This window comes from Haemaphysalis longicornis, unplaced genomic scaffold (genome assembly GCF_048455015.1).
Source record: "Haemaphysalis longicornis isolate Haplotype H1 unplaced genomic scaffold, Haemaphysalis longicornis Haplotype H1 scaffold_9, whole genome shotgun sequence".
NCBI classification, from domain to species: domain Eukaryota; kingdom Metazoa; phylum Arthropoda; class Arachnida; order Ixodida; family Ixodidae; genus Haemaphysalis; species Haemaphysalis longicornis.
Window position 1 is genome coordinate 125,335,436 of NW_027526460.1, and position 26,333 is coordinate 125,361,768.

The 26,333-nt window shown below is 46.5% G+C and overlaps 1 protein-coding gene and 1 long non-coding RNA gene across 4 annotated transcripts in view; both read left to right on the forward strand.

The window, feature by feature from the left end:
* Positions 1-176: 176 nt before the first annotated feature.
* LOC144152340 (uncharacterized) lies at positions 177-19,485 on the forward strand. The gene is made up of 3 exons (XR_013319146.1): positions 177-462; positions 11,535-11,729; positions 16,873-19,485. It is a non-coding gene; the product is annotated as an uncharacterized LOC144152340 (long non-coding RNA).
* Positions 19,486-19,545: 60 nt separating this feature from the next.
* Positions 19,546-26,333, forward strand: part of LOC144152339 (trafficking kinesin-binding protein milt-like) — a 41,649-nt gene continuing 34,861 nt past the window's right edge. For 2 of the 3 annotated variants that reach the window (XM_077683605.1, XM_077683606.1), the window contains exon 1: positions 25,595-25,695. The gene's annotated coding sequence lies outside the window, so the exon portion shown is untranslated. Of the gene's footprint in view, positions 19,650-24,691; positions 24,797-25,590; positions 25,696-26,333 lie in introns of those variants that run through there. The other variant, XM_077683607.1, reaches the window with a different exon arrangement.

A 26,333-nucleotide genomic window follows, 5' to 3' on the forward strand; every position in this document is an offset into this window, starting at 1 on the left:
TGACGTAATTCAAGTAATCTTTGTCTTCCAACTGCTACCAAGACCACAAAAATAATTAATGAAATAATATTACCTTATCTTGTTAATTTTTAAAGGTAAAACTTTCGTAAAACCTTAAAATTTGAACAAAAATTGGTAATGCCTAGGGAAAATGTTTGCCTCACTAGGGAAAATTGCAATGCCCAGCGGTTGGTCGGCGGTGTGAGCAGTGGCAGCAGCGGTCCGTAATCGTCTGTGGGGCCGCCTTGGAGCGAAAGTTGCATTTTTTTCTCGTTGAAGACGCAGGAGATTTTGTACAGTGTGTGTGTGTGCTCACGCGGGCAAAATCCCGCCCGTGCGTGTGTGTGCGTGCTGGGATAAATGTCGGCCAAGTCGGACGCTGCCCGGGTACAACGGTGCAAGTGCGACGAGCTGTCCGCATTACCACCGTGTGCCACTCTCGAAAGCCGCTGTTCCAACGAGGTATAACGGTTTTATTTCTTCTTTACATTTTTTTTGAGCCCTTGTTAGTGCTTTGCGCAGCGCCCGTTTGTTGGTCCGCTCAGGGAAGTACCAAGGAAATCCGTCGCGCGAACGTATGGATCGCAGTCGCTACCGTGTGTTGACCTAGCTCACCCTTCAAGATCAGTGTGTCATCGCTTGTGCCACTAAACACTGTTCAAACGCTGTGTTACTTAATGCTGTTGAGCCGACAGACTCGTTCGGTGAGCTACTTTTCATCGCAAGCGTAATGTACGCGGCCAAACCGGGTCCGCTTTCGAAAATGCAGCCGCCGCGGTCCTTGCCGCTTCGTAGCCTTGGCTGGAGGGGAAAGAAAACAAAGTATAATAACCGCACGCTCGTTCGCTTCATCGGACTCGCGTGTCCTCTCTGCGTTTGCTTCGCCGTGAAGGTCGGTCTCACCAAAACGCATCACTGTCATCATAGTTGCTGGCTTAATCCCGCGTTTTGGGAAGTTGGCAGTCGATTGATCGAACTCGCTCGCTAATTTGCCTGACCGGCTGTACCACCAGCGCCTTGAACCCACCTCGATAGCGAGCTCCGGTATGACGCCTGCGGACGTCACAGCGGTGGGTCATCCCAGGCGCTACTGCAAAGACTTTCCTGTGAGGCTTTTTCCAGTTACGCTGCGCGCGCTGGCATTGTACTGTCAAGCGCGGTGCTCAAGGCGCACCGCCAAGACGTCTTCGGTCGTCTCGGGAAGTACGCCTGTGCTTCAACCCTCCGCCGGTCTCCTGGTTGGTTGTTCATTCATCGGCGCACAGCTACGCCGACCATATTTGGCGCACGCATAACTCTTTCGCCGCTGGCTGCCAAAGTCAGCGAGTTGGCATTCGTTTGGCATGTCGTGGCGCCGTTACCCGCGAAAATTCCACCGCGGTCATAAACTTAAGCTGTCAAGCGTTCAGGGTGAATGTGTCCGGATGTGGAAGGGGTGTGATTCAGTAAAACAAATCGCGACACCGCCCCTACGGCTCGCTAAAACGCGCTTATTTGCAGCGGAATCGCAATTACAGTTTGTGAGCTCCAGCACCAGGCCGCATTTAATGCCGTATAACCAGGAAAACAGCCTCATGACAACCCGTTTATTTCTGGTTGTAAACGTGAAACGACGCAGCAGTCATTCCCTCGTGTTCAGGAACCGCAAATTCTCATTTCGTAATCTGCTCATTAGGGAAGGTTCGTTTAAGTGCATATCCTCCACATTAAATGACAAAGCATGTATCGTTGCTGTACTTAATTGTTGAAACACCTTGTTTTGAGAGTAGGAAGTGATATCGCATTCCAGGAACCACGCTCTCTTTCATGCTTGTTTTCATAACAGAGATAACACGCATTCACATCATAACTGGTTTAAAAGATGAGGTGCAAGTATTTCCGTTTCAAAAGTTCACTACAGACGGGTATTGGCCAAAGAGATTTGTTAGGACCGGCATTTGGCAGTGTTCCACTTCTATACTATCTGTGAGCGCATCGCTTGGACGCGCTTGCCCCCCTAACCAAGATTCGAAAACAGCAGCACCAGTGGCTCGTCTATGTATATCTCGCGGTCGAGAGGGGACGCTCGCCAGACGACACCGGCGCAGTGTGTTGGGGGTGCGGCTGCCAAGACGTGCGCAGAAAGGCAGATCAGTGGGCTGATTGTGCCAAGTTTATGGCTGTGACGCGGCTGAACAGAGGGAAGAAGCATTCAAGTGCAACTAGGTGCGGGCAACGGGGGTGGGCGAACGGAAAAACGAGTCGCTCTGAATGAGTTTCCGTCACATTTCTGTTTTTTTTTGGTGCGTGCGCCGTTACGTGAGCTGTTGTAATGAGGCGTGCGCTTGACGACGTGAAAGAGGGCCAAAGCTGTCACTCTAGATTGCAGACGATTCCAGTACAATCCTGATTTTCTCGTCTTTCTTTTTCTTTAAAAGTAAGAAAAAGAACGTGAGCGTAATGACTGCTGCCGCGAGAAACGTTCATGGTCGGTGTTTCCACCTTTTCATTTGGTGTGGAATGCGTACAAAACTGAGCAGCTTGAAATGCTGCTACATGGATATTGATGGTATCAGCGGCCAGACATATTGATAACCCGGGATTACTGCTGTTCAGACTGCAGACAATACAATTGATTGGTCGTATACCCAAGGCATTGTGGACAAACACAAACTCGGTGGGCTGAAAGGTAGGGCAAAAAATAACAAAACGAGAATACTTGCTACCAGTGTGCTTTATTTATACTTTTGCATAGCAGGGTGTGAGTGTTGTGGTGTGATAGCAAAATATTCAGTACATCAGCTGGGAGTTTAGGGTTGCCATGAGTGTTTCACAAAATGGCTTGGCTTTGCTTTAGCAAAACGAGTTTCTGCGTTAAAAATTGGTCTCGTGTCAAAATCTTGACACCCGTCTCTTTAGCCACACAGGGACCAGAAAAGTCTTCTGTAACTCACTGGCCAGATTTCAAACAGTATCGTCTCAATGCTTTGTCTGAAAATTAAAGGCATCAGAGAAAGCAGCTGAAGCTGAATCCAGGGGTCTGAAATCTTTTTATGATTACTGTCATTGCTTCTACTCAGTGGCCACGACACAGGAGCTCAATTGCAGGTTTGTGCGCAAGCATATTTTGACAAGTGCCAAGGTAAAAAATTACAGTGCACTGACATCTCGTTCTACTTTATTAATTGGCCTGCGGGTGTGTTTAAACAACCCAGAAAAGTACAAGTAATACACCACATTTAGTGTTGTGCATTTTGCAGGCTCCGTGCTTTACAACTCGCTGTGAAGCAAAAGGGTAAAGCAAACACCAGCTTACTAGTCCCCTGCCATGCTGCATAATTTTCCTTGCGTTGTCCCGTGAACCAAGCCACGTTTCTTACCTCCATTCAGGTGGGCTTTGGCCGCTACATTGCTGGGTCACAAGTTTACAAATTTTGTTGCGGCAAATTTCAGCATCAGCCAGAATTATTGTTGATTAATGACTTGCAGTACGATTTGCACTTCTCTTTGTCTGCTGCCCTTACTCAATGCCTTACACAAGGGTCTGTGTGGTGCTAGTAAATAAATAAATAATTAATGAAACTATTAAGCTATTTCAATAAGTTGTGGCAAATTTCCCTGTGTGGGTATGCGCACCATATATATGAACACAGCAGTCACTGCACTGGCAGTAAACTGTAGAAAGAAATTAGTTTGGGAAGCATACAGTGGGACCCCATAATAGTTAACACCTCCTTTCGTTTACAAGCAGTTTTGGCACAAACGTCACTGCTCTCGTGTTTCTTCACATCTGGAGTCTAGTGTAAAGGCCCGTTCACACTTGCGACGGGAATTCTGTTGCTTCGTCACGTGGCGACAAAAATTGGTCCCGACCATTCAACAAAAAAACGGTCGTCGCGCGACAAAGCAACAGAATTCCCGTCGCTTTGTTAGTTTGCTAGTGCTTCAGGTTCTTTTGTAGAGAGCAAGCGTGCAACTGACTGTTCCTTGTATTGTTCTGGCTGAAGGGAGGCAGAACTCTTCCCGTTGAAGGAACAGTGCGGAGGGGGTGCTGCAACAGGGAGCGCACGGCTGATATGACAGGGCAAGATAGCGGGGCAGGTAGTAGGCTGCGCATGTAGTACAGTGCAGGGGAAAAAAACACCTTAAACAGGATGGAGGGTGCGAGAAGTTGTGAGTCAGCGCTTGCGTGTGCAACTTCTGACCTTCCCCTGGTTTTACGTAGTTTTTATGCGGTGAAGTAACAAAAGCAAGGTCACAGGCTTTTTCCTCCTTCTTCTTTTTCTCCTGTTGTTTGCCCATTAAGGCTGAGTTTCCTAAGCAGTGTAACACTGAAGCCTAAAATAAAAAGGACCCTTTTGCACACTTCCTGTGTCACTATGCATTGTCGCAGAGAGGTGTGGTTGAGGGCTGTTGGAATGGGGCTGTGCTCAAATTGGCTGTTACCATTTGGCACAGGGCAAACTTGCATTATAAACAACACGTGACAGTATAAATACAGACACGTGCCGGGGGCCGGAGATGGTTATCCCTGGCTCTCCGAGGGCGGCAGGCCTTGAAGACCTGTGTTCCATGCTTGAGGGTATGGGCTACATACGTGCGCTGAACACTATCCACATTTTTTGACTAACTGTTATGACGGTAAAGTTGAAAGGGGAAAAACCTGTGCTGTCAATCCTTGGCATTGGCCCTAAGGAGGATATTGGGCACATTTGTTCAGCAATGGAATTAGGTTGAAGAATCTTGGGACTGCAGAACGCTTGTGGCTTGAAAGATTTGATTTTGTTGCAGCAAATTGTGTTTCAGTGTAGACTGGAGTAAGGTGCTTTGCTGGCGAAATGTTTTTTAGCCAAATATTCAAAGTTGCCTTCCAAGACCTGCGAGGGTGCGAAATCGTTTGTTGCATTGAATTAGCTATCAAGCTAGATCGTATGCCCTTTTTCTGTGCCTTGTAGTGAAAAAATAAAACAGAACAAAATATATAATTCTAAATTTTTTATTGGTTGCAGTGTGCTGTCTTAACTTGCCATGCATTTTTGTTAACTTGCTTTTCTTACACCTCATTCCACCCTTTCCACTCTATGGTGTCCAGCAAAAACTACCTTGTATAAGACATTTTTTCCGGCTTTGACGTCAAATGTGTATGTCTGTGCCATAGAAACAAAATCAGAATTAACTAACATTTTGTGTCTTGTGTGACAAGATCACTGGGACACCTCCTGGGAGGTCCTTTTATGTGCTCAAAGATGGTTTTGCTGTAGGTTGCTGAAGGACACTTGATGATGCATGTACAAGGTTTGCAGCCCAAAAAATTTAGAATAAATGCAGCCCATTTGCCACGTGGCATTTCATCATAGGCTGGTTGGTAATAAGCTGGTTTGTAACACGGACATTTGTCATGGTCCCGTTCATCTCATAGGAAAGCTCATCATAGGAGCAACGATAATTTTCAAGTTGATATGGGCCTTAGTGAAACACAATGAGCTGAAATATGATTTCTAACGACCCAGGGGAGTGGGAGTGAGGGGGGGGGGGGGGTAGCACAAAAAAAGAAATCGCATAAGAGGGATCAGGAATAACAACATGTACCTCCCACACCACTGCTGAGGCCTGCTTGGGACCTTTTGGCCAGCTTCTGTCACACGGTTGCGTGATCAGGGCCCGAAATCATTTCTCGCTGTTTATCATTTGAAGGAATTCTGAATTTGCTTTAGCACTGGGCAGATATATGTGTGGCGTAAAAGGAAGGCGCATGTTGTCTACTACATTACTCTTGGTTTTGGCCTCACATTAATGGTCACAAGGGTTCTGATGCCATGCATTTGCATGACAGATAATCCTACACTGTAGTGAGGTTGGATAATTGATGTTGCTTCGACTCTGCTGGCAATGGGGAGGTTGCAGGGCAGCTCAAATTACAATCTAGGCTAGTAAAGGTTTCATTTTTTTGTTTGGAAGCGCGAGTCATTCCGTTCGCATTTATGAGAGGCCCTGATGTTACCATATAAGGCTACAGGAGCAATTACTGGTGCATAATATCTTACGCAGGAATCATGTATGCCAGCACACTGTAACTGAGTGTGAGTGACGTCTCACCTCAGCACTTTGCATGGTATGGAAGCCCATATTCTGAGCTGTGAAAAAAAAATAATAATGTCGGAAATGTCGCACTCTTATGATCGCCCTTCCTACGTGGTGAGTTGCCATATGATGAATTAAGCTACATGACCAAAGGGACTGTTATCAATAAGCCTGTGATGAGGCACCACGTGACAAGTAAGCCTACACCCGAAAATATAGGTACCAAAGCCATGTTTCAAACCCTGGGTTGAGCTTATATACAGTGGAACACCCCCTACTAGGAGTCACTAGGGAGGCTGACTTAGTGGCTCCGGCCTGCGCAGTAAGCTTAAGTTTGTTTGGAAAAAGAGTTTGTTGATTAACTTGCCTATGATAGGAGCAGAAAATAGTTCTGGTGCGTTACTGCTGCTGTTGCAGGGAGCCTTAAAAGTGACGGAACTGCTAGATAAGATGCGTGCCACATGTCAGTATCTGTAGTTGACCCGTTCTCATATGGCAAAAGTTTGCCATAGTTTTACTGTTGCTGTCAGATTGCTGCTTCGAAATAAGCACTTGCAGTTCTGTTGGTAGATAGCCTTCCCTTCTGATAAGATTGCTTGTTGGAAATCCCTCTTCGGTCGATGAGCCTAACTTCACTTACAAGTAATGAGGCACCCATGTGCTCAGGTGTGGCCTAGCTGTTTTAAAGGGACATTGAAGGTAATTGGCTGAAGTCTTATTTGTGGTTGGATTGTGCAGCTTAACCGGTGTAATTCATTATTTGACCATTTAGCGAATGCCCAGGGGCGGAGTTTTTCTGTAATAGGCAGAAGAAGGGAAACAAAACACTATATCGTGCTGGCTTGCAATGTGTTTCTATGCTATCTCTGCCTTCGTATTTTGTTCGTGCCCTCTTTTATAGTTAACATGGACATATTGTTTGTTTGTGCTGGGGTTGTACATGTTAAACAGCTAGCAATCTGCAAAATTTGGCCCTGTAGATTTTCTAGACTGTCGTCACGTTCTGCCAACTTAAATAAGGTTTATTCAATTCAATACAATCACAGCCAATGTCAGAAAATCAGCGAGGGGGATGGTGTTAAAAAAAAAAGGCTTTTTTGAATGCTTTTTTTTTGTTTAAAATGTGTGCGAATTGGCTAAAGAAACTCTGACCATGGCTTACGTATTCTATGCCCTAATGTTGTGGGGTATAGTGGCAGTGTTGACAACTTACTTCCCCAAAGCAAACGGACATGTAACACATTACTTTCCACAATTTTTGTCAGGATACTACTCAGGGGAGGTAGCGTACGTTTTGGCATTTGGCTGAGAAGAGTAATTCTGATGGGCTAGCTTAAAAGCACATTGAGCAACAACAAATCCAAATTCAAGTGCTGGTGTAGTTTCCCTTTCTCGTCCGTGTGTCAGTTTGCACTTAAGTTTCACTCATGGATGTTCACCAACTCCATTTCGCTTTAAATCCAGGTTGTGTAGCTCACAGGACCATTCTTTACATGCACAGGTGAAAGAAAAAAAATGTATGATGGGCTTCACGAACATTTTACAGTGGGCAGTTAATTGTCACCACGAGCAAGTTTCAAGCATTGAAAGCAGTGCTCATTTAGAACTCTTTTTGTTCTAAAAGCATTATTTGTATTGAGTTGGGAGAGCTGCTCAAATTGTATGCATGCTTGCATTAGCATCAAGCTATCTCATGTACGGGGTAATTGCTTTAATGTACTTAATGGCTTTCTCATGCGAGACCAAATGTGTCTCATCTGTGGTCCCATTGCTCTTACACTTTTGTCACTGTAGTTGTCTGTGTAGTAAGATTTCGTCTCAACAAGCCTGATGAAGGAATATTTCAGCTTATTTTATATTTATTCTATTTTATTTTTTTATTCAGGTACCCCTAAAGGCCCCTCCGTAGGAGGGTATTGCATAGGGGGGAGCATGCGCATACATCAAACATAACATTGTTCCGAGACATGGCGCCAGAAATATTCTTGTATCATAACTGGGGCAAATTGTTCCTTTGGTCCCTTAAAAGTCTTTCAAGGGAAAGGGTTCCGTGTTATCTTCTGTACTGGCTTTGTGCAAGTTAACGAAAGATAGTTCATCATGATAAAATAATGGTTCGCCTTTTAGGCTCAAGCTCACGCAGAATGCGAAGAGAGGAAGAACCACTTTGAGGTCCCCTACGTGCGGCCAGGCACGGACGTTCGTGCCCTACGTTATCAGGCCCAATCCGCCACCTATTGTGCGGTACATCCTGGGCTATTCTGAGGTCCGGGAAAACCTGTAGGGCACCCAAACCCTTTTATTTTCTTTTGGGGTTATCTGCTATCCTTTTGTAAACACGGCTGGGGCTTGTGTAGCTTCGAAGCTGAAGGCAATCACAGGGATAGGTGAGAATGACTTCCTTGTCTACAGAATAAATGGTCAGCCCCTCGCTTGTTTAAGCCATGCAGCAGAGCCATGCTGGAGATGTCACAAGAAGTATGTGTTTGGTGTACAACTTTGGTGTAATATCTATGGTTTGCCATGTTGTCACTGAACATGGTGGCGAATGCTTAGGGACCCAAAGGTACACAGGAGATGGAAAACCTGTGTCAGTGGATTATAGTGCTGCGAATATGGTTATAGTGCTCTTGATGGCCGCAGATATTGACTGAGAGATACAGCAAAAGTGTCAAAATGGGCTTTCGCAGCCCAATTTGTTTTTGCATGCACTGCAGTGCATATGCCATCACAAATTTCGAATGGCAAGACGCAATTATCAAAGCTTGTTTTAAATGTTTGTCTGCAAAAAACAGAAGGATAGGAAAATGCAAGTGTAGGCTGCATGTATTTGGCAACTTTTGCTGTACAAATTGTGTTAGATGAGGTACTTTTAAAACTGCGGAATCTTGATTCACAAGCATGGGCTTATGAATCAAGGAAAAAAGCTATTTCTCGGACGACTGGCCATGTGAAGTTTGTGTACCACACATACTAATAGAGTGTGGGTAGATGATTAATGTTTTCTTTCTTCTTGTGCATACACGGTTAGCTTGATGAGCTGGCAAGAAATGTGCTTAGTTCTTGAGCTAAGAAAAAGTGCAAAGTTTTTCAGAAGCTTCCAATGAAAGCGCGATAAGCAGTGCAGACTTTTCCGGAAAGCGGCAATAACCAATGGGTCCTTGTGGCCTGTTGAGGCCTCAGTGCTCGTGTTCATCATTACCACTATGCAAATAAAAATGACATGAACTGCAGTACTAGTTGCTGGCAGCTTAAATGACTACTTAAGCCTGTCCGTACATGCCTTTTTTCAAAATAATTGACAGGAAATTGGTATCTCACGGTTACCTCATTGCTGAGGAGGTTAACTGTGCTCACATTAAACTTCGCGTGTCCTAAAAGGCATCTATGTATATGCAGAAACTGCTTCCGCATAGGACCAATGGGGTGCAGCTTGGCCCCTTGTAACGGCACTGGCGAGTCTGCTGCAGAACAAGCAGCGTCTGTTCTCACGAGGTGACCCTCCCGTAACGCGTGGGAGGGCACGCCCGACTGTAGAGCACGTGCGTGACAAGCAGCTGAGTGGTTTTGCAATGGCACGCCTGAGAGAAGGCAGCTTCAGTTGCGCAATGGCACTTCCTTATGCACACACTCCTTGAACAGGTTCCAATGCTGTGCGAGTCATGGCTGGGCCTCGTGTTTGTGCATGCGCACGTCGCCTGCGTATAGTACTTTTACACTTGCCGGGAGGGGGGGCAGAACTGCATTTTAAGCCGTAGAGCCTGGAGACCAAAGGCTGAGCAGTTTTGCTGAATCTGTCAGGGGTAAAGGAAGACTTGTAAAATGCAGTATGGTGCTGAAAATCTCCTCTAACTAGCTGCTGTTGGAGCAGTGGCAGTGCAGTGGAATGCATTTATATATGCCCCCGCAATACTTGGGCATTTGCGGGAGGCATAGCCTCAACTCAGAAATAGTGCATCTCGAGTTTTGCTTGCACTGTTTCTTTGTGTTGCACAACTTTAGGGCCGATGCAGTGTGGTTTTTACAGCGGCCGTCCGACGTGTTGAGATCCTTCCTTATCACTCACGAGTGCCTGCCGCATGCGGCCTAAAAGGCCCCGCTTATCAGCAATGTCAGCTCTTCACCCCTTGCCCGTGTCCTCTTTTTTACGATCGGCATAGAACTTGTCACCTCGCTCCCCTTTATCTTTTTTTTCTCCTTTCTTTCTAAAAAGCAAAATAAGGTTGGCGCAAATTTGTGCAGTGTTTAGAACCTTGCATGCACTAATTGCCACTACCTTGGTCGCCTTTCTGTCAGGAATTTGTGCACACACCAGCCGCCATTGAATACGGCATCATGTTTGTCACAAAGGCAGTTTCAGTTGCACATTGCCATAAAGATACCCGCGTCCAAGAAGGTAGCCAACATCTTGCTCCGAGAGATGTCTGTCTGAGAAACCATGTTTTCTTGGGCAGTCATTCCTACAATGTACAAGCACGCTGCCTTTCTTTGTACTCTTCCACTCTTGTGAGGGCTGCTGTGTCGTCACTAGCATGACGGTAGTGAAGTGTAAGCAGGGCGTCATTACGTTGACACATTCCATATTGCTTGTGGAATTCTGAGCAAACAGGTTTGTTTGTTCTCTTAAGGAGCGCTGCATCATGGCTGCCTGAAAGGGGTTTCAGTAAAATGGGAAATACGCAGTACAATCGAATGTAAAAGAACTGGTTATGTCATTCTTTGGAATTAATTACCAGAGTAGCTGTAACTGTGGCACCATTCGTGGTACAACGGGTATGTGAAGGGTATTTGGTAAAGGTTTATATATTGGAAGAGAGGGAAAGGTGGAAGAGGAAAGGGGAAGTGCTTCTTTACTTTTATTATTATGAGGTTGTGGATTATTGAAAAGGAGGGGAAGGAAGAACGGTTGTTAGTAGCACATGTGTTGTGTTCTTCTCTCGTCTTGTAAGTTTGCTGTGTTCCATCATGATGAATGTATACCAACTGGCCCAATTCTTGACCCTGAAGAAAGAATAGTACACAATCCATTTTAATGACATTACATGCATAAATACAATGTAACCTTGTTATACAGAACCTGGAATAGCCAGCAAGGTTCGTTTTGTTTAACGGGTGGGCCATTTAATGCGCATGAATTTTCCTGGAAAGGTATGTTTATACAAAGCAAACTGTCATGCTGCTGCTGTGCTGTTTATGTAGTAATTCCACTTGGTGTGATTCCACTGTATTGCAGTTTAATTGTAATCTTTTCTCGTAATTGTTGATGCTTCCATTCACAATGATTTATGTATAACAGAAAACAGCAAAAATGAGTGTTTTTCGAGGGTTTGCAACCACCATCATAAAAAAGTGAACTTCACTGTACTCCTCCACTTAGAGCAGCAAACAAATTTACTGAGCTTGGTAGGTGTCCCTAGACGTGACACATATGACGTACAAATGTTTGATCCCGCCCCCTTTCCCCTTTTGTCCAGGAAGCTGCGAGTCTAGCGACCCTGGACACTACCCGGTGAGTCCAGGGAAAAGAAGAGGAGGGCCGCCCGACGATCCTTCTCTCTTTCTTCGGATGCCACCCCGCCTCTTGGCGTGCCACAGGGTTGTGCACTGCCATCGCCGCTTTTCGCTTGTGGGACGCTGCTGGTGCAGGGAGCGCACGGGGGAGGACACAGGTGAGCAGGAGGTGCAGGGCGCTGCTGGTGGTGGCGGTGTTCTCGCGTTGCACTAACCCCCCACTGAAGACCCGAAGGGTCACTTCCAGGTCTTGAGCTCGCATTGACCCGTTGAAGCTCCAATTCATAAGCCCTTTAAAAACACCTTAATTCAGAAGCCCCCGGGCCCAGGTCTTGATCGTCCAAATAAGGCATTTGAAGAGTGTCAGAGGCTGTCATTCAGTTGATATGTGACTCACAAATTGATGAGAACACTGCAGTAGCAAACCAGTGATTTGTGAGCGAAGGAAACCCCTTCTGGTTGCTTACGTGTGTGTTGGACTGAGCTCACAAGGGCAAGGATAGGATTACAGTTTTTGTGTTTGTTTCTTGAGGTTTCGGCTTGTTAAAGGTATAAACCCTGTGAGAATTTGGTGCGAGAGCAGTCCTCGGTGCAAGCTGACTGCTTTATTTCCTGGTTGGAAACGTCCAAGGGTTATAGACGTTCTGTATGTTAGAAAAGGTACTACCCAGGCACAATAGCTGCACCTTACTACGATGCTTTGCAAAGTGCACTAAAAAAAATATAAATCACGTTGAAATGCTGGGGGACTGTAAAGGGGATCACCGCTCCCCTCACTGCTTCTCAGTTGAGTGAAGGGGAAACATGTAAAAGGAAAAGACAGGTGAGGTGCTTTGAGGGGCAGACCACTCCCTGCATTCAGGGTGCAAGTAAACTTAATTTATTCTTCTCACTGAAACTGATGAAACCGGCTAGTAAGAATGCCACAGCTACTCGCATGACTCCTGGAAGACCAATCTGCCTGCTGTACAAGGGAGGGGGGGGGGAGGGGGGGGGTAGTTGGAGTCGGAGTAGTTGCTCAGAAAACAGCAGCAGCTGTCCTTTTGTTCAGCAGCAGGATAGTGTTTTGTCTAGTTTTGTTTTTAGCTCTGGTGGTTTATGCGCGAGCTCAGGGCTGAGTTTCGCCGTCATTTGCCTTTAGTCATGTTTGTGCAGCTGCACCTTGCACGCATCGAAAGTGCGCTTCGGCGTCGTATTTCCTGGTGCGGCAGTATTCACTTTATAAACACGGCCTCTACTGCATAAAATCACTCCTACGAAGCATGGTAAGTGGAGATGTGCATGAATACTTTGATCCCTTAGTCTAAGTGAAAGCTGGAAGCAATTTTCTTAGCAGATAGGGCTCATATTTTTTAAAAGAACATTGATTGGCTGCATTACAGCACGAGAGTCTCGTCCACTTTTTGGGGATCACACCTTGTGTTCCGTCAATGCCAAGGTTTGCTGAAGTGGAATATGTAGCTTCTTAGTGGAGTCACTTTCTGCCCTATTGTTGTGCTTTAACACTGCATTAGTTCTGAGTTACCAGGGCATGTGTGATTAATAAGGCCTGGTGAAGTCTCTTGTTTTGTAAGCAAGTCATCAGTGGTGTGTGTGTGTGTGTGCATTTAACCTGGCCCTTAACGGCTGCCTGTTGACACGTTCTCTGCTTCTAACATGCAAGACTGGTTGGCCAGTGCTGCATGGTGCTGCCTAATGAGGCGCTCTAACAGCATCCTGGAGCTTCACTTGCAAAGGTTGTTTTGTGGTGCCAGGAATTCCATTCTAACAAGCTGTGTGGTGTGGGTGGTTATGTGCTGCGATTGTGGTCACTCCCACCTCTATTTATTGCGTGTGTTCCAACTGCTAATGCCGCTCGGCAAGAAATTTCAAAGTTCAAATTGCCAATAAATGTAACCTTTATGTGGGCAAAGGTGAGGAATGTTTGCAGGTCTAAAAGGGCTTTTTAAGTTTGCCAAAGACATGTTAAGTCTTGCAAGGTGTGTGTTTTGTGTGTGGGTGCAAGCTGTCTTTTATTTGCTCTTTTTTTTTTTTTTTTTACATTTGGTCTTTACAGTCTCATCTATTTATACCATTTTGATTTATATTTTTAATGTCAGCGCCAGGTTCAGTGGTCTTATTGGCCCTATGAAAATCTCTCCCTCTCCTCATCCTTGGGTTGGGCCTGTTGGAAGACAATTTGCAGGCGTTGCCTGAAGTGTTGAAAAAATCCCTAGCGTTTGCAAACAAGGGCAGAGGAGAGACGGAATGAATTTTCCAAGACTGCAACGTAAACTTTCCCTAGAATCCATACTGGTGAACATTACCCGAAGAGGTTCTGGGTGTTTTTATGCAACATGTGGGCACTTTCTTCCGCGTAGCAGTTGCAGAATAATAGTATGGGGTGTAGGTGGTGATGGGGAGCCCTGTGCTTTTTGTACTTCAGTTTCATTCGGGCTGTCAGCTTGTTTTGTGTGGCTTCACTTTTCACCCAGTGGCTACCCCATTACTTATTAAGGATATGGCCTTATCACTCTCTGTTTTAGGTGTCAAGAGGTGTGGGTTGGTACTCACTTGTGTCATTATGATTCATTCAACTGATGATAAACTTGTTGGATGTGCTGTACAGACGACACAATGTGTCGGCATGTGGTGTCCTGACCTATGGCTGTCTCCCTTTGCGCCGTCCCCACTGCACAGCTTCATAACCTTATAACCATCCAGAATCAGTGTTGCTTTTCAGTGACGTTGTCACAAGTATTTCCCAGCATTTGTACAGTACAGTTTTTTCGAACAAATACCACGTTCAGAGGCGAAAAATCAGTGAAAGTGAATACCCATGAATTCCTCCTCCTTTGCCACACCAGTGTCAGTCTAATTTAGGTACATTAGTCATTGAAGAATAAAATGTGCCTGCTGTTTCACTTGTTCTGTAGAGAGAGGGAGCAGTTTTGAGTGGGTGGAGCTGTGTAGGGGGTTGGAGGGACACGAATAGTGTGAACAAAATGAAGTCACCTTGCGTCATTTTTGTGTGGCCGGTTCAGCTTCCCTGCCATGTGTCCTTGGCTTTGCACGACTAGCAAGCTGTGCATTCGGTGTTTTTCAAGCACTCGATTCTGGCTTACGAGAAATTTTTTTATGTCTAACTTTTCTTGGGCTTTTCCGCGAGAAAGATAATTCAAGCATCAAGACAAAGCATGGAAGTTTTTTGGGTGGCATGAGAGGAAGGCAACTTGAGTAGTCCACGGTGGGGCTTCCTGCAGCTCTTTTGAAATGGGAAAAGAGCTGGTGGGTTTGTTTCCTTGATGGTCACGCTTGCGGTCGTCTGAGCGTGTCTGCATACCACTCTCGAATGCCTTCCTTGCTTCCTCTTCAAGCGCCTTGAGCCTTGACAAAGGGTAGTTCTCTAAATAGCGGCAGGTTGCAAATGAGGCAGGCTTGCCTGTGAAAGGAGTACTTAGCGGGTCCCCAGTTTTGCGCACTTCTAAAGCCATAGTAATGTTAGACTTTCCTCCAGGAAGGGGGTTTAAGTCAGACCACATGTTGTGTTGGCGTGCGTGTGTTTATGTTTACGTGTGTGTGTATTTTATGTATGTAGGCACACATTAGACACATTACATTGCAGTACACACGTGCTGACGCAGCTTGAATAACACGTGATCGCAGAATTAGAGCCCCTGCAGATTCCTCTTTTTTCTTTTTTTTTACTCCAAATATGTCATGCTTGTCGCGCATCAAACTCAGATTCTCATAGCTCTTAGAAGACATGGCAGGAGCTTGAAAAGGTGAAGAGATGTGGCTTGTATGGCATGCTGCTGTGTTGCTGTTAAGCAAGCGGCGGCATGCAGTACACACCTGGGAGGAGCAGTTTTGCGTGAAAAAGGCTGCGTGGAAATTGAGGCAGGAAGTGGTGACTAACGGTGCACAACATATGTCTAGAACGATGCCAACTCGCGCACCATATGTGTCCCTTGTTTTGAGCACGCTGTATTTCAAAGGACAGCTTTGCTGTTTGTGGGTCTTATCCAGCCATGCTGTATGGAAGGAATTCCCCCATTGTTGTTCTAGGAGTTGTGAACACAGTTTGCATCACAGTGTAAAGAAATGTCATTAATATTATTGCTGGAGCGATCTTGACAATATTGTTGTAAACGGGCTTGTGGAGTGAACAATGCTGGTACTCTTGGTTGAAATAGAAGCTTGGAGCTGAGTCGTTTGCGAAGCTCTTCGAGAACTGACGAGGTCGTCAGGGTATAAGGGCTACTGGAATGAGGATGCAGTGGCCTTGGCCTCTTGGAACATACCAATGGTTGTCAGTGTTGGCTTTGGGGTCTTAGAAATAGTGATGCCTTGGGCTCATGGTAGTTCAACCTTTGAAGGGCCATGCAGACAAAATACATTTGTTTTGTTCAGAAGATTTCGTATTTTGTAGTGCCCCCAGCGCTTGTCCGGAAGCAAACAATGCTTTATTCACTGAGAAATTAATCAATTTAAGTTAAAATTTCGATTCTCCCGCCAAATCGTGTTTTCCTGCCGTCTGCAACGACATTACGAGAGCAGGTCTTCAAGCTAAACCTTTAAAAATAAAGTAAGCTGTGGAGCATGTTTACCATTCGTAAACCTGCCTTTGCTTTGTTTTTGACCCTATACGTACCTGGCTTGTTTTTGTTAGGTAGAAAAAATTTGTTTCGTGAAACATGGTGTTCGCTTGACAAACAGGGTCTTGTAAGACACCGTCGCTTACTGCAGTCGGTGAGTGTCATCTGAAACAACCCCAAAGCGCCGCAGTGCTGTGTATCTAAACGAAGCATAGTGCGCAGAGTACCAACAGCAGTATCCATCGGTACTTCTGTGTTTACGTGTGCTTTTGAAACTTCCATTGTTTCACCCCACCACCTGCTATAAAAAGAATGGGCCCTAAGTGCGAGTGCAAGTAGCTCGTTCGGCAAGCTTATAAGCTTTGCCTAGTTTGCGTTCACTTTTGGCGGCCACAGCCAATCGCATAGCTGGGCATATGACATCATAGGTTCTGTTGTGCGAAATGAGCTAGTGGGTCGCATGGCCATTCCTTTTTTACCTAATTATGTAGCTTATTTGTGCAAATTGTGCATTAAAAGTGGTGTCAGTGTTATTCTAACGAGGCCATCTTTCGAATGAACCAAACTTTTGTTTTGTCTGTATGGCCTTTTTAAGCACTGTATGTATGCAACTCATGCAATGACCGAGTGCCGTCCACCATTCTGTAGCTTTTCCAAAGTGTGCACTTCTGCCAAGTTACCAGCAGCCTTCCCTTTCTCTATCTCCCTTTCTGCTCACTTTCAGATCCTTTCTTGACCCTCTGCTTCAGGTTGTCCTGTGATCCAGCAAACATTTCCTGCACATGCTTAGTTGAGCAGATGCAGCTTGGTGACCAGTGCATGAGGCAAGACCCAGCGGACTGCAACGTGCTAGAATTCACTGCAAGGAATTACTGGAAGGGGACGGGCTATTAAAAACGTTTGGGTTTCTCTTTTCACGCGCCTGATAAGAGCAGAGGTCATTGCAGCTGCTCTGGCCAATGCGAAACTAATTCTTGTGACCTCCCCCTGCTTTGCCCCCCTTTTTTTTTCTTTCCCCCGTGCTGTTTGCTGTCACTAGTCAAAAGTCGAGACCTTTCCGACAATGGCAAATGGTGGTTCCAGTCAGCTGTCAGTCGGGCAGCACGTGCTAAGCCTTTTTGTGCTCCTTCTAGTTGAAATGCATGCGTATTTTTCAGCATGTGTAAGGGGCTTTCTCTCTGGCAGCGGGATTAAACTTCAATCTTTAGGAAGGCCTTTTAGCAGCGAAGCTGTTCAGCAAATCGTAATTTTTCGTGTCCGCAGTTAGAAATACCGAGAAAGGGCCGAGCGCAGGGCTTGCGGCGACCGCCCGGCAGTTAACAAAACCAAGGAAATGCCAAGCGCTCGTGTGTACGTGCCTCGCGGCGACCACCCAGCGTCCCCGGCTCATGTTTGTCAACCCAAGAAAGCCCCAGCGTTCGCTGTAATCATGGAAACACTTGCTTGGAACGAGAAAGACATGAAATAGCGTACGCCCCTCCCAGATTATGTCCAATGATTATCACTTCCAAAAATAAAAGTAGCTCACACTTATAGCAACGATGATGGAGTAAAGGTCGTTGTGGCAATGAAGAAGAAGCAAATCGGCTGCAATCGTGGACTTACACCTTCGTGATGGTCGTGATGGATGCGTACAGCTTCGCTACCTCCAAATATTACGCATTAGTGTGAGCTTCCTTCATTTTTTTGTTTGTTTGTTTGCTTGTGTGTTTCTTGATATCGGGTACTTTGGGCCGTTGGCGCAATCAGTTTTCTCGGTCAGCAGTTTAGCCAGCAAAACGATACTATGTTCCTCACCGCAAAAGTTCAACAGAAAGAACTGTTCTGCCTGTGGCAAAAGCGAGGTAGATTTTGTCAAGGAAGATAACTGTGTTTTTCTGTCGGATAACGAGGGTAACACTTCAGCTATATCAAGGAGGAGGGCAGCAACGAGGAAGTCAACCCTGGGGACAATAGCTGAGATGGCAATAGGCTGGAAAGTGTGCGCATGCAATCTTGTGGCAGGAGCGCTGTTTTCGGGCCTCTCAAACTTGCAATCAAGGGCAGCTTCATTTTGGTGCAAATTTGGCAGGTCGTTGGGGAAAGGAAAAAGTGGTGACACCTGTAGTAGTACAGCCGGGTTGAACAGCTGGTAGGCGACATGGGGGCCAAAAAACAGAGCTCGTCTCTGCAGTGTTTAGAAACGCTGGATGCATAGCTCCAGTAGATCTGCAAAGTTTCCTGTCGAAGCAGCTGAGCAGGAAAACAGAAGGGGGCGTACAGCGAGGTTGAACAGCTGGCAGTCGACATGGGGGCCAAACAACAGAGCTCGTTGGTCTCTGCAGGGTTTAGGAACTCTGGATGCGTAGCTCCAGTAGATCTACAAAGTTCCCTGTCAAAGCAGCTAGGCAGGAAAACAGAAGAGGTGCATTTTTTTCTTCTTCTTCTTCTTTTTTTGCGAGATGTGCCGCTGAGGACCGCACAAAGGAGAATGCAGTCCAGCACCTTGTGGTGCCCAAATATCGCTGAGAGACTACGACACATGAAGTGAGGCTAGAAATAACCGTCCCATGAGTTCATGCACAGTGTCGGTCTTGTTTTGTGGCACTTAGAACTAGCAAAGTAGTTTTTAAAAGCTGGAGCAGCCACAGAGTGGCTACATTAATCGCTGTGTTGGCAAAGAATTGAGAAGCATTCTCCAAAACCTATTTTTTAGTGGAGGGGGGGGAGGAAGGTTATTCGAGCTTGTGTTTGAATACGTGTGTCCTACAACAAATTATACAGTGTCCTTCCATTAGAATGACTGTATCAAGGGGCCAAGTTCTGCTGCAACTCCGTACTTAGAAAAACAAAGGTTTCTCAAAGAGTAGTAGGGTCTTATAAAATGGCTTCAACCCCCCTTTCTCATACGCACATATATTAAAAACAAATTAGTCTACAGTTGTCCACGAAAAGGCCTCATTTACATTGCCAGGTTTCATACCATGAATTGCCAGCTACGATTAAAACCACCAGCGGTTTTAAAATGAGCAATATGATGCTTGGGCATCACTGGCCATCCGGGTGGCAACCCAAGCTCTGTGAAAAGCCACAATCAACTGAAGGCAGTGCCAATTTATTTTGAAGCAACGTAGTGGTCAAGGTAGGTGCGCTGTGCCTTGAAGCCGTTCAACTTGATGCCATGTGGTGGGGGCTTTGGATGCTCTGTGTCTTGGAGGGAATTTGTGGGGAAGCAAACGTTGTCGAAAAGCCTCTTTGGTGCTCAAGTTGTCAAGGCCTCCTCCTTTTTTGGAGTATTGGCTGAGGCAATGTGGGCCCCTCCCCTGGTTCTCTCCTAAAGGCCGACCGTGCTGTGCTGTGCTGCAGGGTGGTGTTGGTGCGGGCGGATGCCCCGAGAGGAGCCGCGCTGAGGGCCGCCCCCGCTGGTGGTCCCCCACCGCCCGAAACTGGAGCCGGCGGACGCCCTGCCGTCGTGCGCCGGCGGCCACACCACTAGCAAGAGGAACGCCCACACCCTCACAGGTACCACTGGCAGGGCTCGGCCGGTGGCGGTGGGTCTCTCGAAATGAGGAAAGAGCACAACATGGTTAACAGTGGGGCCCTTCGATCAACAGTCTGACTCTCCGCGGATAGTCCGTGGGTTGTCCAAGGATTCCCCACACTATAGAAATGTATGTGAAAAACGAGTGTCGGGTTGCTTGGGAGGGATTCTACGGTGAGTCCAGGACTTCTAATCGAAGAGTCGCGGTGTGTGGGGATGTTGCTTGTGTGGCTCACGCTCCATTCTAGTTCTTTTTTTTTTTAATTTTTATTCTTCTTCACTGGTGGCCATTGAACTCTTTGGTTGGCCCTAGCTGTCCAGGGGAGCGGGGCAGAGCTTGCCTGGCCTTTAGTAGCTGAATTGCAGGGCAGGCTTGCCTGTTGGGCCCACGTTGCACTGGCATGCAGTGTCGGAAAGGGGTCTACCTGCAGCTTGAACCTAACAACCCTACACTGGCTTGAGAGCATTTTCAAGTTGCAGGGCCCCGTTAAAACAGCCTGCACCAGTGTGTGTTGCGGTCAGGGGCTATGGCATAGTACACTCAAAGCTCATTATAACGTAACGGGATATAACGAAATAATGGCCATAACGAAGTAAATGAAATTCCCCTTGAAATCTTCATAGAGAAGCATGCATTTTAAACCTCGTTGTAATGAAGCAACGTAGGCCCGTCAATGGTTATAGGTGCTATTCGTTGAAAAGTTTAGCGGTCAATTTCTTTGCCTGGCAACACTGGAAACGGCCACAGACATGGCCAATGTGCCAAGGATGCAGCGCAGCTTAAGCAACTGTGCCGAAGAAAAAAAACAAACACCAGCGTGCGTCATCTGCTCCGTTCCAATCCGATTCTAAACGGTGGCGTCAACAGAGATGTTATTAATCGCACTCACATTGAACTCGAGGGTATACTGTGCGTTCGGTGAGGTAGAGCTTGCAACGTGAGACAGTCGTGTGTTTCACAGTCGTGCTTAGCATGGACAAGTACCGCCATCTCGCGGAGCCCGGCGTAACGAATGACGGCACACCACGGCTGGGCTAGAGCGGCAGCGCGTGCTGTGTTGATACGGCCTTCGCAGCGGCGGCGGTGGCGGTGAGAACAATGCAGCCCCGTCTCGACGTAAAGTTCCGCCACCAACGCGCGCACGCCGCTGCTCTAGCCCAACCGTGGGTGCACTCACACGGTTGCATGGAGGACAAGAGGGGTGCCTCATCTGCGGGCCGTGCGCACAACATATCGCCTAGCAACAGACGCTTGGCCACAGATATGGCGGCGCACACTTGGTTGCCTGCATGCATTCCATGCCATTGAAAAACCGGCTATACCAAACTACATTCCCACCCCACCCCCCCAAAAAAACCCGATGACGCTGCGTGAAGTATTCCGCGGAGTTCGACACTCGTTCGGTGCGGCTCTTTTAAAACTCCCGCGGCGACCCCACGGCCGAGGAATGCATCCTCCTCACTCAGCTACCGTCCCTAGCTCAGCCAGCGGACCCGAGCTACCCGAGCAAGAGGGTGGGGACGTCAGTGTTGCTGCCCAGATGGCTTTTTTTGCGTTTAATGTAAATGCCGATGCCAATGCGGCAATTGCAGGGGATCCGACCGGACCATGCTGTTGCCACGGATACTATAACCGGACAAACCGACGCAAGCGACAACGAAGGCACCGTGCTCTCCCATGCACACGCGTTCGACGTGCCTTTGTTGTCTCAGGCACTCGATACGGTTGATCTTTTAACGTCGTTCCTTCAGCGCCCATGGCGACGGCGAAAACGGCATCAGCGCGGTGCAAGTTTCGCATGCGATTTCAAATAGGCAGTGCACACATTGAGCCAGCACAACATTCGTCTTTTATTCAATTTCCGTCGCATGCACAGTCTCAAAGCGGTACAGTGGGCCGTAAACTGTTATAATTGATATAGCGAAATAATTTATAGAACGAAATATTTAGGCTCCCTTTCAACTTTGTTATAATGAGTTTTGAGTGTATTTCAAAATTGAAGGGCAGCCTCATTGTGACAAACGAGAGCTTTTTGGTTGGAGGTTTTGCTTTTTTATTTAGCTTGTTTTTCTCTTTGTCTTTTTTTTTTTTGTTGTTCCTTGATCTTGTCCTCCAACCTGCCTGCATTGACTGGTTAGCAGCTGTGAATCTGGAGAATAATGGGAAGTATGGGGTGGACTGGGTAGGTCTGTGCGTGTTTGAAAGAAAATGTGTATATGCTGCTGAATGAAGCGAGGCAGGCAGGGCATCTTGTCAGTGAGTTGTTTAGGATAGGTGATCGTTTCAGAGAGAAAAAAACAGCATACTATGTCATGGTTCCAGAGTGCATGCGAACAAAACAGCTGTGTGCCTGAGGTGGATGTTCTTCTCAGTCAACACACTTCATGCAGGCTGTGGACTTAAATAGTACTTGAGCGGCGCTGAAGTCCTAGTCATCTCGTTTAGTGTGCTGGGTTTTGAAAGTGTGCCACGATGTCATCCTTGCATGATCCTAGCGCATTCATTTCATCCTAAAAAACTGTCTAAAAATTTTTTCCCACTTTTTAGCATGATGACTAAATGTCGTCTTCTAATCCAATTTGGGATGCAGTGGCATGGTTTCCTGAGTGCACAAGTTGTTTTTGGCTTGGCTGTGTAGTCAGCTGCTGGTTTGGTGAATGTCTTTAGACACTTCAAAAGCTCTTTGGCCTAATTTGAATGTTTGCTCTTTTATTTGTGCCACCTTCCCAATCGCCTTCCATCTGTGTGCGTCCAACCCTTCCTTTTGTAGATGCATGCAACATCGTCTCACAAATGTGAGTATGCTGGGAGGACTTTGGAAGCTTTTTAAGTTTAGAGCTCTTTAGGGGCTTGCCTTGTCGTCGCAGCTCGCTCGCTGGACCCAAGTAGAGCCACACGGCGTTCCGGCGTCGCGGCGTAACCCAGAGGCTTCGAAAGCCAAGCGGTTTATATAGTCGTAAGCATTCGAAGCTCGTGAACCGCTGGCGCTTGTCATAAATCTCCCCATTTTTTAGCGAAAAAAAAAAAACAGCAGGTACATTTGAGGCAAAATGCCCCTAATTAACCGGCTCATTTAGTTAATTTAGTTAGGAACGCTTGTTGGGTTGGTTTTTACAATAGTAAGCGAAAAAAGTGGCGGTGCAACACCAGCACGTGCGGGAGGAAAAGCAAGCAAAAAAAGAACAGAACTCCCGCTGGTGCAGTTTCAGGCAGGGGGCGCACGATCACTGCGAAGGCGGGGAATTTGAATTGCATTGAGTGGTAGCAGTGAGCGGATAATGGCACTACAGCCCATTATGGCAAATCACTGCTCTGCACTTCCGACAACTTTCACATTGAGCGGAATGACTAATTTTTTTAGGCCACGTTTTTGAGCAATGAGTGAGGATTGGGGGCAAATGGGAGTGATAAGTTTGAGTCTAAGTCTAGAACTTCCGCAGTTCCTAATTTTTACAGCAAAGCTGTTAGTGTCACGTTTGCTGAGATCTCTGCTCCCATCATTGTTTGCAGTGATAGAAGAACTTTAAACAAAAGATTATTGGTCCTTGGAGGAGAAAAGGAATGATGTTAGTGAGGTTTGAGGTGACTATCATTGTGATTTACCGACTGAATTGTTGCAGTTTGGTGATTAGATGGTGGTCTACTTTGCTGGGCCACCATTTCTTAGAGGGGAGTAGCGGAAAGCTTGAAGTCACATGAGAGAAACATTGGAGTGAGCCCCAATTTTAGGCTGCACCAAGTCTCCTGTGTAGCATGCTGGCTTTACTTGTTTTTGGGGTACTGGGGTTTGGACCTACCTTGAAACAAAACGCTGCCCTTAGAGCATCAATCTCTCACTTCCCATAGCAAGTTTTCTTGGCTCAGTGCGTGCCCAGCTTATGCTGCAAATGCAGGCGTTGGCTTCTGTTCTGCCCCGTAATCCAAGTTAGTTCCAATATTTTTTAGTCGTTACACATAGGACATAATAACCGCATCAAAAAAGATTAGAGCAGGAAGAGAATGGGTGGGACAGTGCCAGCACCCAATGCTTGACCTGTCTGCATTCCCTCTTAGGGTTCCTGGCCTTCTGTTCCTTGTGTGCCAGTTAAACAGGTGGCCCCCGGGGAGGAACAGGGCTCCCGATGTGCTCCAACGACGAAACTGCCCTTCTTGTTTTTATTTTGGTTGTCCATGTACACTGCCTCCCTGTCTCTCTACTGCGCTCCAAATTGTTGTGGTGTGCACATTCGAGTGGGGGAGGGTGGTGCGATGACTACAGTTCAAACAACAGTCGTGCAAAGTACTAAGTGGGGGAAATGGTGTTGAGGTAATTACAGGCTTTTGTTTGTGATGTACTTTTTTTAGAGTAGATGCATTTGGTGAGGCTGCCAACCACTGCTTGTAGATGGGTACATCTTTTTTCGTTCGAGTGAAGCCCACTTTCGTTCCCTGAGTAACTCCGCCACTCCCGAGTAAAAGGTGGCATGTTGAAAGGATTATTGCTTGCACAAGTCGTAGCATAACACAAACCCTGAAAGGGATGCAAGTGTTGGCGTCAGTACAGTGTACTAGAAGGTACAGGTGTGTTGCGCGGGGGAAAAAACGAACGGAGAGCCCGGGTCCCTTTTGCGATGACAAAATTCTGTGGAGCACAAGCATTCCCCGGAGAACTCCTGTTGCAGCCAGCGCCAGCTAGAAGTTATTAAATCAAACTAAACAGCTATTAGACGAGTTTTATAAAACTTTATATTGTGAAATAGAGAAATAAGACTGTTTAGGGCAATAAATAAGGATTAATTCAGCAAACAAAGCTTCCCAAACCAAGTTGTAAGCAGCGGCCGCCAGGAGCGCTGCTTACAACAGGAGTTCCTCGGCAGAAATTTTCATCGCAAAAGGGACACCCCCCTAAGCGGCCCCGAACGGCACACCTTTCTCTCTTCGTAGACTGTAGCATCAGTGCAGCTGTTGCCGTGTTTGCGCCGTCATTGAGTCGGTGGAGGGGAACCTGATGAAAAGTGTGCCCCTCTCCCCCTCTTGTCGCAGACCTGAGCAGCGGCAGTAGCGGTGCCGAGGTGGAGCTGGTGAGCCTCATCGAGGAGCAGCTGCCTCGGTACCGCTTGCGAGCCGACACCCTCACCGAGTTTGGAGGTACGTGTGCACCCCATGGCCTGTCTGCACACCTCCTCCTCCATGTCCTCCCTGGAGGAGACAGGAACAGCGTTGCACCCAGTTTGGGGCCCGTTCTACGAGGCACTCCGAGTGTGCATTAAGGGGGCCGTGCAGACAAAACACGAGTTTGTCTTATTCGATAGTGCCCCCAGCGCTTGTCCGGCAGCAAACGATAGGCTATTCACTGAGAAATTAATCAATTTAGGTTAAAATTTTGATTTCAGAATTTTGCGGTATATTGACAGGACGCTTCTTTTTTGGCTTATAAATTTGACACAAGTAGCATTCCGCTTCATCTAACATACGCCACATTTTGCTTTGCACAAAACTTGCACGCGCTCACATCTTTTGCACAGATTTTGTGTTGTGCAGATAAGGCAACCCAAAGGGGCATGTCACACGGCAAAGATGGAAAAGTTGCGGGTCGTGCAGCAGAGCCAACTTTTATTGCTCTTTTATTCATAAATTTCAAGTATTCGAAAACTTCAAATACTCCAAACGGTAAACTGCACTGCGAATTGAATCGAATAGTAAAACACTATTCGCAAAGTATTCAAAGTTTCCAGTATTCTGTTAAGTTGTCGTTTTCAAATTTATGCTAACTCCTTTCGAGGAGAAGAAATTCAGGTGGCAATCTTTGTGTCAGTGTCTGTGGCAATTTGTGAGAGAAGGTAGGTGGCTTGCGAGTGAAGCTTCCGGTCTCTCGTCCGTTGCGGGGAGTGTGGCCTAGGTAGACATTGCACGCCTGCCAACTCCTCTGCCTGGACCCACAGGCTACGACAAGGAAGACTGGTCCATCGTCCCCTCGCCGTGCCTTCCAAGTCCAGAGACTCTGGACCTCACACCCGAGCTCATCAAGGAGACGCTGAACTACTTTGGTGAGTGCGGTCGGTTGTGCCAGTGGGAGGGGAGCGTTCGAAGCAACTTGTTTCCTAAGCAGGTGGGACATCTTGATTAGCGGGGGATGTTTTGGAAGTCGCTTGCTCCCGAACGCTTAGCACGGGAAGGGACTGTGCTGGAAATGCTGCAAATGCTGCAGCGGCATGTGGGTTGGTTTTTTAAACTATATTTTTAAGTAATTTTAAACTTTAAAGTATTTTTAAATATTTTTAAACTATATTTCTAAGTAAACTCTGTGGAACTTGTCAGTCTTGCTGCTTTTTCTCCACTAATTTCAAATATTCCATTATTTTTGAGTCAGTCAATTAGTTCCAACGATAATTAGAGATGATTAGTCATTTTTGGAGGAACAATGGACAAAAAACTGTCGTGATATTTTCCAATGCTATATGAACCCCCCAGTAAATGCAATAAGAGAACCGGTTTTTTGATGCACCACTTGGAACTAATTTTACAGCTCATTAAACTTTGTTGGCTCCAGTGGCAAGGAACCATTTCGAATGCCCATTTCGAACACCAAAATAAAATTAGTTCAAAGCAGTGCATCAAACAGCCAATTCCCTTATTTGCGTCCACCAGGGTTCACAGTATTCGAAAATATCAAGATGACAGTTTT